General features: G+C 44.4%; 1 protein-coding gene across 3 annotated transcripts in view; it reads right to left on the bottom strand.

Annotated features, from left to right (window-relative positions):
- LOC106832434 (phospholipid-transporting ATPase IB) overlaps positions 1-14,227 on the bottom strand; it is a 588,664-nt gene that overhangs the window by 492,826 nt on the left and 81,611 nt on the right. Inside the window, exon 1 of one of the 3 annotated variants that reach the window (XM_070520416.1) lies at positions 13,477-13,574. The exons of the other annotated variants lie outside the window; for them this stretch is intronic. The gene's annotated coding sequence lies outside the window, so the exon portion shown is untranslated. Of the gene's footprint in view, positions 1-13,476; positions 13,575-14,227 lie in introns of those variants that run through there. 3 annotated transcript variants of the gene reach the window in all.

The raw sequence follows: 14,227 nt of genomic DNA, 5'->3' as shown, positions 1-14,227 counted from the left end.
ACGGGGCAGCAGAGAGCTGGGGTCCCTACCTCAGTCCCTACCTGGGGACCGGCTGGCCGAGAGCCTGGGCTCCTGGCCTTGAATCACAGGAGGCTGGTTGTAAAGCATCTGGTGATTTAAGACAGATAGGGAATATTTTTGAAATTAGCCTATATAAAAATACTGCTTTTCTCTCTGCCCACTTATCCTGCTTTGTATTCCTCCGCAGCCTTTATCATCTTTACCTGACAGTATTTATTTATGGTCTGTATTCCCACGGCCAAGAGCAGAAGCCGCAGGACAGCAGGGACATGTTCTATTCCCTGCAGTGACTTCAGCACCCAGAGCAGTGCCTGGCACATAACGGGCACTCATATTTGCTGGCTGAATAAGTCATTTTTACTCAAGTCTTATAAAGGGTCACTTTGAATTCTCCAGGCAGAGATGCAGTGATATGCACAGAGGGGTCAAACTCCATATACCAGTGTGGGTCAGAGTAGTTCATTGCCAAGACTGTGTTCACGGAGTGACTCTCAACTCCAGCTGCACGTAACCATCACTGAGGGCGCTCTCACAGTTAACCAGATCCTGGGCCCAGCCCTCACAGATGCTGACTTGTTTTGTTTTATTTTGTTTTAAAGCTCCTGAAGTCATACTAATGGACAGCCACAGTTGAAAATTACTAGTCAGATGCTGCTGGGAACAACAAAACGAAAGATCTGACTCCTGCTCTCAAAAGCGTTAGCCAGTTTAAGGTGCTAAGGTGTAACCCGGGTACCAGTGTACCACAGTTTATGACCAAGTAACTAAAGTGGGCTTGAAGGTGCTAAGGAGGTCAGAGGTCAGCAGCTACTTGGTGCTTGGGGTGGGGAGCCGGTCAGAACAGCGTGAGGACAGAGGTAAAAGACGTAAAGCTTGGGTAAGGTTTATATTAGGCAAGAGGAGGACAGTCTGGTTAAAGTCAAGGAGAGCTTAGCAAGAGGCCCAAGGTGACAAAATGTATCAGGGGCCAATTAAAAAACAAATAAAACCCAGCGCTGAGGGTCCAAACTGGAAAAGAATAGAAAGGAAGCTTGGGAAAAAATAGCCTGTGGCCAGACCGGAGATGACTTAAAGTCCAAGCAGAGAAGCTTCAACTTCCGCCCGAAGGTCAGAGGAAGCCGCACAGGGTTTCTCAGCAGGAGAGACACGCAGGTGGCAGTGAGGTAGGAGCAGAGAGAAGGGAGGATTCGCAGACGAGGACATCGGGCAGGAAATTAGTCCTACCATCTAGAAGCAAAATGAGAAAAGCATGAACTGAGTGGGGAACTGGAAAAGCATGGACATGAGAAAGACCTCAAAACAAAACTCTGTAAGGCTTTTTGGATTGAATGCGTGGGCCAGAAAAGAGAAGAATCATTGCGTAATGGGATAGAAGAGGAGCCTAGGGCACAAAAAGCATCACTGACAGAAGTAACCATGGAAACAACAGGGTTTCCAAACAAGAATCTAAACGTTAGACAGTACATACTGGGGTGAAAAACACTGACACCAACAATTAGTGATGACAGAATTCCGTGAAATAGTGTCTCCCAAGCACCTCTCATGCTTTGTTCCATACTACAACATGGCCACACCTAGACTTTTATTCCAGGTTGAAATAATGATAGTTCCCCACACCCCAAAACTCAGATAACTTTCTTCTACCTCAGTGGCCTCATCTTGACCCAATCTTGCTTTGGAGAAAAACATTAACCTTTTCAAAATATGACAGATTTGTTGACAATGTATTGCCTAAGGAAAGCATTCAACCATATATTGCAAAGCACATTATGACTAAAGTTTCTATTTCAGACTCATGAGATGAATCCTGAGTTAATGTATTTTGAAAATACCACCACACAAAATGAGAGTATATGCTTACAACTTCCCCATATAAACAACTACAGTGTCAGCAGATAGTGGGAGTTCAATAAATATCTATTGAGAAAGAAACCAAAGTGAAAGGAAAGAATAAAGAGAAACAGGAGGAGGCAAATGGACAAGCACTAAGTTTGCCCGCTGCAAAGTCGAAATGCAGGCAAGACAGCTGACGGCCAAGGCCATAAGGACAAGGACTTTGTCTTGTTCACGGCTCTATCCTCGTCATCCTTAATAATGCCTAGCACACAGTAGGTGGCCTGTAAGTATGTGTTGAACGGATAAATAAACGGCTATTGCGGTGGGGGCTTTTTGAAGATGCCTACCCTGTGCTGAACCAAAGGCCTCTCCGTTGTCTGGTAACTGACCCCTTCCCCTCACACATACAGGACAGGTCAGTATTGTGCAACCCCCTCCATCCATCACAATTCTTCGCACCATGGATGGCTATTTGGTCCAAGTCGGGCCACTAAGAGTTTCTCTTCTGGAAACTTTGACATGGCACCTGGGGGAGATGTTCTCTGCATGTGGCTACCCTATTAACATACATACTCCAGGTCTCTGGACGGCCATCTTCCACCCACCCACGGGACAGGGAAACAGAGAAAGAATTTCTTTGCAGATAAGGATGAAGCAGCTGCACGGAGAGCAACAGAAACTGTTTCAACAGCTTTTTGGATCTTGGGTACAGTGCCCTGCTAGATCCCAGCTGCACTGGGGTCTTTGGGTTCCAGAAGCCACCCCTGAATTATTCTATAAATTATTCATAACCAGAAATCCCAACCAATACTGTAAAGGAGCACACAGAGAACCTATTTTTCCCTGTAAGACAGATGAGCAAGTAAGGTCAAAGGAGGGAGAGACACTATTCATGTATAGATCACCCGAGCTGCCCAAGGTTTTAGATGCCTCTGGCACAGATGCCACCAGATGCCACCCCAGACCCAGGGAGGCCATATCTGACAAAGGAATGTCTTCATGGCAACATTTGGCCGGTTGGTTTGAATGAAGCCCAGAAGTAGCTGGAAGGTGACTTGCTAAATAAAGAAGCAACTCCTCCTCCCTTTAGAGTTTCCACCAGGGTTGGAGAGTGAACAGATCAGATGGTACAGAAGGCCCACCAGAAGATGTGAACAAGGGGCTGGGTGAAGAACAAGGGAGGGGCAGAGGAAGCAGACTAGTTATGGTATACATGCCCCCGACCCACAGAAACAGGAAAGGGAGTCCAAAGGACAGGGACGCACACCCAGCAACTCCCACCATCCTCTGTCCATCGTCGATGGGCCTCAGCCACTCCGTGGCTCTACCTCACCTGTTAATATCTTCCCTACTCACTGTGTCCGTGTCACTGTAGTAGTATTTTCATCTTACTGATGACCCAAATTCCTCATCATTTCACTCACACAAGTGTGTCTATGGCAATAAGGATGTGGAAGTTACTGGTTAGGAAGCAGCGACAACGCTAGACCTCCCACTGGCAGGTGAGCAGATAGAAATGAAGACAACTCCTCCTTTCTAGTCACTACATAAACTAATTACATGGAGATCATTTTTGGAAAGAAAATGAAAAATCTTAACAGACTTTTGAAATTTGTTCCTATCTCATAAACATTATTATAGTAATATATAACAGTTTTCATTTGTTATTTTATTATAACTAGTGAAGGGGAATAGAACACATGACCCTAAAATATGACACTTTGGCACATGGATTGTTTTGAGCTGAAGGCAATCAAGACCCAGCAGATTAAGAAAAATTTGTACCTCTCCCTTAACTCCCTAAAAGGACTTAGATAGGGGGCTGGCTCAGAAGGAGAGCTATTATTGGAGATAACTTGATCTGAATGACCTATGTGTATGGCAGGGCAAACATCTGACTACCAAACATCTGCTCTTCTTACCTTCCTGTGAAATCTCCTCGTCCTCTTTGAAGCCCCAGGCCTCCATCCCATTCCTTAGCTCAGCATGGCATGTAAGCCTCAACTGCCCGATTTGCCCTTGGGTCTCATAATCTTATGGGACTCCTGTATGTACATAATTAAATTTGTTTTTCTCCTGTTAATCTGTCTCATGTCAGTTTAATTATTAGACCAGCCAAAAGAACCTAGAAGGGTAGAGGAAAATTTTTCCTCTTCTATTTATATAATATACATAAATAAATATTAGTGGAAACTAAATAAGGTTCAGGGAATCAAGAATTTGAAATAAACAAACACAAAAGGAGAGTTAATATTAAGGCCAATTTTTACTAAACATTTGATTGTCTTAAGCAAAAGAGAAGCAAAATCCTTCACTCTAAACTGCAATAATTCCCCCAACTCAAATAAAAGTGTCCAAAATTCCAAAAGATGCTCAAGATCCATCTAGTCCATTTCCCTTGCAAAGAAGTTACACTATCTCACAGTAGAAATTCTTAGGAAAGAAATACTCTAGTCTTCCTAAGTCAGAAACCTATTAAAGTGGTAAGATCGTTTTTGCAGCACCTCTGTAACTAGCTCTGTGGAAAGTGTCAGACCTTGGACATTGTTGTCTAATAACGAACTTGGTCTTTGTCCTGGCGTCCTCTGGGGAGCCTCTAACCCCTTGGAATTTCCCAAATGATAGGAGTGTCTTTGTTATTCATGGTGGGCCCCTGCGACCACACCTGAGTTTGCACTAATGAGGTGACTCATGGTGGGCCCCTAGATGGTTTTAGAATGGGGGCTGACTATGCCAGAAAAACTAACTATGGGATTAGAGGGTTGAGGTTTGAGCCAGAATGACCTCCTGACTCTGGGGAGGGAGGGGGCCTGAAGACTGAGTTCAGTCATGTGGCCAATGATCCAATTAGTGATTCCTATATAATGAAACCCCAACAAAAACTAGGGACACCAAAGCTCAGGTGACATGTCCTGAGGACACAGAAGCTTCACATGTGGGACCCTCCCAGATCTCGCCCTATATGTCTCTCCATTTGGCTAGTCCTGATTTGTATCTCTTATGATAAAACCGTAATCATAAGTATTGTGCTTTCCTGAGTTCTCTGAGTTATTCTAGATTATGATTGAAACTGAGGGGATAATGGGAACCCCCAAATTTCTAGCCAGTTGGTCAGAAGTGCAGGTGGTCTAGGAACCCTGGAGCTTGCAGCTGGTACAAAGGCAGTCTTGCAGGGAACTGTGCCCTTAATCTGTAAAATTGGACCTAACTCTGGGTAGTTAGTATTAGAATTGCATTGCAGACATTACCCTGTGAATTCTAGAACGACACTTTATTAACAATCGCGAAAGTATATTAGGTCAAATGAAAGATATGACTAGAAGCCAGGTCTACAGAAACTTGAATCCAATTCTCCCTCCACTAGAACAGGCGGCCTCAATGAGTTTAAGACAAATCAGCTACCATCTGAGCCTTGGTTTCTTCATCCGTGAAACAGAAATTGATTATATAAATCAAGAGTTGGAAAACCTTTTCTATAAAGGGTCACGTAGTAAATATTTTAGGCTTTGGGCCACATATAGCTTCTGTCTCATTTTTTTAAAACACAAAAGTCTTAAAAATATAAAAACCATTACTCACTCACAGGCCAGATTTGGCCCACAGGCCATAGTTTGCTGACCCCTCATATAAACTAAGTTCTTTCACAGTTAACAACCTGATTATATCCCCAACTCGCACCTCAAGAAAATATTAGATTCAATTTCTTCTGTATCAACAAGACATGACATAAAATTCCTAGCAAACATAGGTGTTCAGGCTCTTATCACATAAGTTAAGAAGTTGGTTATGTCTTTTTCCTAATTTTTTGTGTGCTTGAAAAGTATGTAAAGGTGGTTTTCTCTTTGCCTCCAGAAAAATTTCCAGGAAAACAAAGCAATCATCATGGAGCTTCGTAACAAGAGGCATGCGTGCACGCACACACACGCACACACACACAACACACGCACACACACACAACACACACACACACACACACACACACACTCCCCTTCCGAAAAGAGTCTCAAGTTCAACCCTGGCCTCTACCCTATATTTACAAAGATGTTTCATAACCCTTCCGAACCCAGACACAAAGCAGTCCAGCGGCTGGGGAAGCACTTGGGCTAACTGTTTCTCCTAATCAAACACACACAATGAAAATGCTGTGCAAATGCAAAATGTGATTATTCTAGCCTTGGCAGACACATTTTAGAGGCCTTTTCTAGACCCCATTTTGCGCAAACCACATCTCTCCAAATATAGCATCTGTGATCCATTTCTACCCAAGAATTCAAAAGAAATAAACACAAAGGGAAAGTGACACTGATGGGTCAGGATTTCTTACTACTTACTGGTTTCTCTTTTCTCATTTTTCAGGGATAGAGAAAATGGGAAGAAAAGTAATAGGTCATAGACTATTTATGATTTAAAATATTGTTGAGTGCTGAATTCATTCAGACAATTATTGAGCACCTCCTAGATATAAGGCGTTTTGCTTGATAGCAGGAAGGGAAAGGTACACAGTCTAAGGCTTAAGTTTACTAATGTTACCAGAGGCAAAGAAACAAGAGAGACCAAGAAATATGGGAATTGAGAGGACAAAGATGAATGCCAGTCTCATATAGGGCCAGAAAACACGGTGATTTCATTAAGCAAGCATTTGAACTAGGCTGATAAGAATGAGTATGATTTGGTTGTGCAGAGAAAGAGCAGAGCATTCCAGGAACAAGAGCGCGCGAGCAGAGACACAGGCCGGTAATGCTATATTTACAACCTAGTTGGCTCCAGCACGGTGGCTGAAAGTAATTTAAAGCCTCGTTTCCAATACGTACAGCAATACAAATTGGGCTTCGGTTCCTCGAAACCCATTTTATACCTCAGATATATAAAAATTCATCATGTAAATTAAGTGAAGACAAAACATGCTTTTAAGGAAATGTAATATATAAAAGTTAAAACAACAAAAAAGCAAAGCTGTGTTTCAAATACTTAGTTCAGAGGATTTTTCCATATGGGCTAGATTGACTGAGGCTTAAAATACAAGCCCAGTGACTTCTCCGTGGCAATTCCCTCTGTTGCTAGGATAGATGTTCTTCATCGCTCCTTGGACCACGAGACGGGGCACAAATTAGGGACACCGGCTTTAAAATCCCATTGCTGACTCACTGTGCATGATGAGTCTTTGAACAGTTAGCCCTGGGAGAGGTGCAGTTTTCTATGAAGTTGTAGTTTGCCTGTCCTAAGCATTTTCAAGACCCACAACACCTTGGCCCAAGGCATACAGATCCACCGCATGTGGTCTCACGCCAGCTCACTTCTCCAGTTCATTAGCAACCAATCTCTCCCTTGCTCTTGAAAGTCCACTCCCAGTGGCCTTCTCTCCATTCCTCAAAGGCCATCAGCTCTGTCCCCTCTCCAGAGACTTGGTACCTGCCTTTCCTTCTACCTAGAATTCTATTCCCCTAGTCTTTGCCTTGTAACTCCCTCTTATCACTCAGGCCTCAGCTTAAATATCACTTCTCTACAAAAGCACTCCTGGCCCACCACCTCTGCTGTAGTCCCCAGCTTATTTATTCCACATTCTTTCTTCCATTGCACTTACCACCTCACGGAATTTGTTTGTTCATTTTCTGTCTTCCAATACTAGCTATAAGCTCCATGAGGGCAGGGCCCATGCCCATGCTAATGTCTCTGCTTCCCCAGTGCCTGGGACAGAGAAGGCAGTAAATAAGGGTGTCCAATGCATGAATCAAGTGAACATGGCCACAAGATTTCTCATTCTGTCTTAAGTGGACAGAGAAAAATGTAACTCCCTAAATTTAATTTACAACTAATTTGACCCATCTCCTAAGGTACCTCCCAATAGAGAATTAGAAGGAAAAAAAAAAGGAAATGTCTGGTTTTGTTTTGAGATTAGTCCAATTTTATAATTTAAAAGTTCATATAAGTGCTGTGAACTCTCTCTTGAATAAAGGTGTCTTTGTTCCCAGATAACTTCATCATCTTCTTGCTTCCCTCCTTAAAATGGCACTGGGTAAATGGAGGGTGGGGATGGGGGCGTGGGAAGAGTTGGGATCCTGGGGCACAAATGCCTTCTGCCTCCCCTAGTCCATAGAGTGATACCCTAGTCCCCCTGCTGGCATTTGTGGCTGCAGTCTGTGACTGGTCTGGCTTGGCTTTATCAGTGGGCATTCATGTTAGCTGGTTCTGCCTCACCAGGGCTCCCTCTGCCAAAACCACAGCATCTGCCATTCTCTACATCCAGCCTGCTTGCCGTCAGCCATCTGTCTGCAGCCCTGACAGGATGGGCCCCTGGAAGACCCAGTAGATTTCGAGTCAGCTCCCAAAGGACATGAAAAGTATGAATATGCAATTCAGGAAAACAAAACCACCTCTTACCCCTCAGTTTTATCCTCACTTATCCCAGACACCTCCCCTCTCTGACTGGGTAAACTTTCCACCAAGAGAGAAAAATTAAGATGTTTCTTATCAGATTGGTTTCTTCTCTCCCCACCTTTCTCCTTTCTACCTCCTAAAGATCAATAACACAGGCAAACTGGGGCCGGCCCGGTTGCGCAGTGGTTAGGTTCACATGTTCTGCTTCGGTGGCCCAGGGTTCGCTGGTTCGGATCCTGGGTACAGACATGGCACCACTTGGCAAGCCATGCTGTGGTAGGCGCCCCACATTAAAGTAGAGGAAGATGGGCAGGGATGTAAGCTCAGGGCTAATCTTCCTCAAAAAAAAACTGGGCAAACTTTTTAGTGTATGTTCCTGATGTCATTGTCTGGATTCCAAACAACCCTTTAAAAATTTACTGAAATAGCTCTTCTTCAGTGCAGAATTGCTGAGCGTCAAGCCCTCCAAGGTCTCTTGTAAATAAGATAAAAGGGAGAGAAAAATTAATCTACAAAGTCTTCACATAAACAGAAGCCTCGCTTGCCTATTCCTGTTTTGAGAGGCATAAGATGAAGACAACTTGATGTTTCTCCCGGGATTTCTTCTAATCTTTCCCAGGCAAAGTGCATGGAAGTCAAATGTCACGTACAAGAGAAAGGTACGTTCATTTGCTTCAACTGTCATCCCGACTTCACATGCAGATCAGCCTGTTATGTTTGCTTATCACCACTGGTCGTGTGAACCTAACACTCTTTACTTCCATCAACAATCTTAATGTACCTTGAAAATCATGAGCTGTCAGATTTTTTTTTTTTTAAGATTGGCACCTGAGCTAACATCTGTTGCCAATCTTTTTTTTTTTAACTTCCTCTTCTTTGCAAAGTCCCCCAGTACATAGTTGTATATTCTACTTGTAGGTCCTTCTGGCTGTGCTATGTGGGGTGCCACTGAGCTCAGCGTGGCCTGATGAGCGGTGCCATGTCCACATCCAGGATCTGAACCAGCAAAACCCTGGGCCACCGAAGTGGAGCACATGGACTTAACCACTTGGGCACAGGGCTGGCCCAAGCTGCCAGATTTGAACAAGTCAACATGGAGGCCAAGTCATTCGCCTTTATTCCCAACTTCATTTACACAAAATATACTTTTCCAGTGTGAAGGCTTTTCCTGACTTTCTTGTTGATTTGACATTTTGTGTACCACGTTTCTTCTCAGACAGAGAAGTGAGAAAGTTTCAAATATGGAAAAATCTTTAAAAAGGAAGATCAATGCCAAAGAGATGCAGATGGAAACATTTGAGTCTCTGGTCTCCTCCACCAATTCAGTGTTGCCAGATCAATTCGTGGTCTTTGTCCTGTTACTGAGAGCTCATACGTAATTATGATAAAAAGCACAACTGTCCTGCTGAGCTTGTCTACGCATCTACATGTATTAACCCATATAATTCTCCTAACAATCACATGAGCAGCATGCCCATTTTGGAGATAATAAAAATGGGGCAAAAAATAAGAAAACAACTAGCTCAACAGCTACAAGTTGAATTTTTTATTTTTTACTATGTGAATCATTTATATGACCCACAGTATAAAAAATTGGGGGGAGGAGCTTCCTAAAATAGACAACTAAATATTTGTTAACTAATGAATCTTTTATCCTTACTAGGTTTTGGTTTATTTTTTCTTTAGATCAAAGTATAGTCCCAGAGTTACACATTAAAAAAAAGAACTCCAGGGGCCGGCCCGGTGGCGCAGCGGTTAACTGCACATGTACCGCTTCTTGGCAGCCCGGGGTTTGCCGGTTCGGATCCCGGGTGCGGACATGGCACCACTTGGCAAAAGCCATGCTGTGGCAGGCGTCCCACGTGTAAAGTAGAAGAAGATGGGCACGGATGTTAGCTCAGGGCCAGTCTTCCTCAGCAAAAAGAGGAGGATTGGCAGCAGTTAGCTCAGGGCTCATCTTCCTCAAAAAAAAAAAAAAAAGAACTCCACTGAGTTCCAGGCTCACAGGCAGTGTGGTGGTGGTGGTGACAGGATGAAGTACTTAAACCAGAGAACCAGGTCCCAGCTCCTAGAAATTCAAGTGTCCTGGATACAGGAATATGTGGAATAAATCAGTAAGTTAAACAGGCAAGCAAAAAGGTTGAGGCAGACAGGAAATCATTCATTCATCCAAAGTTCAGAATATTCCATGTGCACGGTGCCTAAGACAAAACCCTCTCCCCACCTTCAGAGAGCTTGTAATCCGGCGGGAGCAGATCGGTGCCTAATAACTAACACAGCATAGAATGTGAAATGTCCCCTTTCACCTGGACTTGCTTCCCCTTAGCGTGTTCTCTGCCTGCCAACAACTCATCCTTAACACATAGCTTAGGTTTCTCTCCTCTGAGAAGTCTTCTCTCATCACACATCCCCGGGTTGGCTTAGATGCCTCTCCCTCTATTCACAGGACCCCCAGATACAGCCAGGCAGGAAATAATTCCAGGGGGCATCTTTCTCAAGTTCACACAATCTATATAGCCATATGCAACTGTCCAGTCTGTGCAGTTTCCATATTATAATTATTCTGTTTATGTGTCTGTCATTCTGATTGAAAAGGTCTCCACCTGGAAAAGTATGGGCCGTGCCTTCTTGATCTTCCTATCCTCAGCCTCTGTAGGAGAGGAAGCAGAGACACTGAGGGCTATGGGCATGTAGAGTCTAAGAGAAAGACTAGTACTTCCAACGGCCAGCTTTCTACCAAAGCTGGGTGGGGGAGGGTATTGGTAAAGTCAGCAACTGAGCTTCATCTAAAGGCTAAAGATGGAGAAGGACATCTCACACAGCAGACAAAGCCATGAACAAATACGCTATGAGAGCAGCTACTATGTGGCCTTCCTGGCATGCCCTCTCTTTTAGGACTGTGCTCAACTCCCCTCCACACCAGACACAAGAAAGACAAAAGCTCCTAGTTTTGCTTCCCAATACACACTGCCTCTGAAGATAAGAGCACAGAGTAGAGAATGGAAAGACCATTTCAACAGACCAGGTCCAAGAAGCTAAACGATCTAGAGGGGAAAACATATACAAAATTACCCAGATATAGAATAAGAAATGCTATACTAGAGACACCAGTCAGCTGAGGTGTCCACACAGAGGAAGTGTCCCTCGTTACAGGTGAGAGAGCCTGGGGCTCCAGAGGAGCAGCAGCTGATCTTAGAAGCAAATCACAGGAATTAATGAACAGAGCCTGGCCGTCGACTGGACAGCGGGGAGAGGAAAGACGAGAGGCCTTGCGTTTCCTGATACTCTTCCTTTAGCTATGAATTTCTGATCATTTAAATGATCATTTTCCCCCTTGAATGAAAGGGTTTTCACATCAATGAACTATGAAACGAAATTGTAAAGTTAATATAACCAAGTATAATATCCATAATAGTACGACATCCTTATGACTAATAATTCTCTGAAGATGAGGGAATTCGAGGCCCAGATAATAAAAGCATTACATACTGCTTCTGGGCAAGAGTTCACCATTCTACCAAAGGCCCTACTCACAAACGGACTGAGTGTCACAGAAACCTGCCGGAACCGTCCCCAGCTCTCCATAATGTCTGACGGGCAACACTGAATCACAACTAAGTTTTTGTGGCATACTCTACTCTGCAAATCCTTTGCCAAGGCACTAGCAGCAAGGATGGTCACAACCAGAGTCTTGTACTATTTCCAGACCTTCCTGTTATTACCTTTTCTCTGCTGACAGTCAGACTCTGTTCTACACACCTGTAGCAGATGTTCCTGGGGAGGGGGGACAGTGAGGGGAGGGAGCACTCATCAAGGGACTACATCCCTCCAGAATTCAGGGACCCCCTCTGAAACTGAACTCCAGGCAAACGCAGACAAAATAGATTCGCTTACAAAATACAAAAAACCAGGCACTCCAAGAGAAGATCAGTAAATGTGATGTTCCTAAGATCAGAATATCTCTTAAAATTCTACAATTAGTCAAAGCCATTGCTAAGATGGTGACCAGCCAATAAGTTCTAACCTGCCAAGTCCAGTCCTAGAGGATCCCACTGGGTCAGCACCAGCCGAGCTCTGCTTCCTTCTCTCTTTTCTGCCACTTGAAGACTCCTGGCCTGATCCCACCCCATCCCCACCTCTTCTGTCAGAGGCACTGCCCCCTATAAACCTCACTGACTCCTAACCCCATCCCTGTGCCAGTGGTCTCGCTAGTTCTCGTGTCCTCTAGTTCCAGCTTGCATTTTCATGCTCGAGAAATGGCAGTTTCTAGTTTTATTTGAATAATGACAACAAGGCTTGGACAACTACTATATAGTGGGATGACAGACATACCAATGGCAAAGCAAGTCAAACACACAGAACATTTTCAAAGAGATAGCCAAGCAACAAAGGAGAGCCCCAGAAATAAGAAGACCACTCAATTTACCCCAAAATGACTCACTCCAGAGGATCTGTGCAGCTGAGGAAATGAAAGCTAAACCCACAGTAGAGCTCTCCAAATGCTTAGTGAGACCAATATCAGAAATACACATTCCACAAAGAAATAATTCAGCTTTTGGTCTTTTAGCCTTACACACATGGAAATCACCCACATGAGCTTCAAACACCAAAGTAGGTTGGCAGAGTGAGGGAAAAATCATTTGAACTTATTTTGTTAAGACATATTTCTTAAGAAAACCACAAAGTACACATGCTTTTCAAGCACATAGTTTGATACATATGACTTCAGTCTTCATAAGTGGAGATGCTTTACTTAAATTCCATTCATTACCCAGGAGCTCAAGGTGCTGCTTAGGTGCAAGCATCTCCCCGTCAGGCTCATCTCTTATTGCTCCAGCCGTCACTCAAAGGCTACACTCAGTGGGCCACTTGTAGATCCTGAAGGGACTGAGGGCTTTTTCTGTGCAGTTTGACACATCCAGCTCCTGCTTCTTTCTCCACTCGGATAACCCTTCCTGACCCTTCAAAACTCCCTGGAGCAGCCCCTTTCCCAGCCCCCTGCAGTGGGGGTTAGATACCCTCCTACACAGCACGTCGCCCCTGAGGGCGATTGTGGCCCTCAGACTGCACCGAGGTCTTGCCTGTCGGTTCATGGTCTACGCATACACACAGCCTATCCTGTTTAAAAGCAGGCCCCGCCTCCAGGAAATCAGTCTCAGCCCCAGGTGAAGCACAGATGGGAGAGAGCAGACACAGAACGCCCCATGCTGGGACCTCCCCGCCACACTTCCCCAGGTTCCGCACCTGTGAGTCATGCCTGCCAAGAGGGATGCAGGTTGCATTTCTATGCTTGTCTTTCCCACTCTGCTTTCTCTTCCCCGTTGCCAGCATTAATCTCTCAGCAGACTCCCTCCCACTTCTGACCAGGTCCAGAGTTCCAGGCAATAAACAATGTAAAAGGCCCACACCTCTCACACCATAAAGACTGAGTCAACAAATAAACTTTGAAGTCATTGGTTGGAACAGACTCCTCATCAAGGTTTGCTGGGCACATGTCAGTCTGTGTGCTGGGTAGACGGGCAAGTCTGGACCCAGGGACTTCCGGGCACTGTGACGGAGCATAGCTAAGAGGCCAGGGAGCTGAGGGGACGACTGGAAACGTCATCCTGACCAGCACGTATACAGAAATTCTGTTACAGCTGATGACGCCTTTCTCCCCATAACAGCCTATCTTAGGGTGACCAAGGCACACATGGTTAAGTCCTAGGGTGCAAGAAGTGCTGCAGCCCCAGCATGTGAGCAGCCGGAGACACAGAAGGAGTCTGTGCACTGAATACAAAACAGACACTTGATCCTTCTCCGCTGAGATAATGCAGTTTGAAATCCAAGCAGGGAATCTTGACTTACTTTATATACTGTGAATTCTAATGATGAGGAAAATATTTCTCGACTTTAATTTTCTGAAGTATAAATTACTTATGTAAATTCTTTGTTTTTGCATATTTCAGAGGACATGCATCTTTAAGCTTTTATCATTGCCAATATGTACAGAAAG

Source organism: Equus asinus, chromosome 11, assembly GCF_041296235.1.
Source record: "Equus asinus isolate D_3611 breed Donkey chromosome 11, EquAss-T2T_v2, whole genome shotgun sequence".
Taxonomy (NCBI): Eukaryota; Metazoa; Chordata; class Mammalia; order Perissodactyla; family Equidae; genus Equus; species Equus asinus.
The sequence above is the reverse complement of the archived record's forward strand: the minus strand, read 5'-3'. Positions and strand labels throughout refer to the sequence as shown.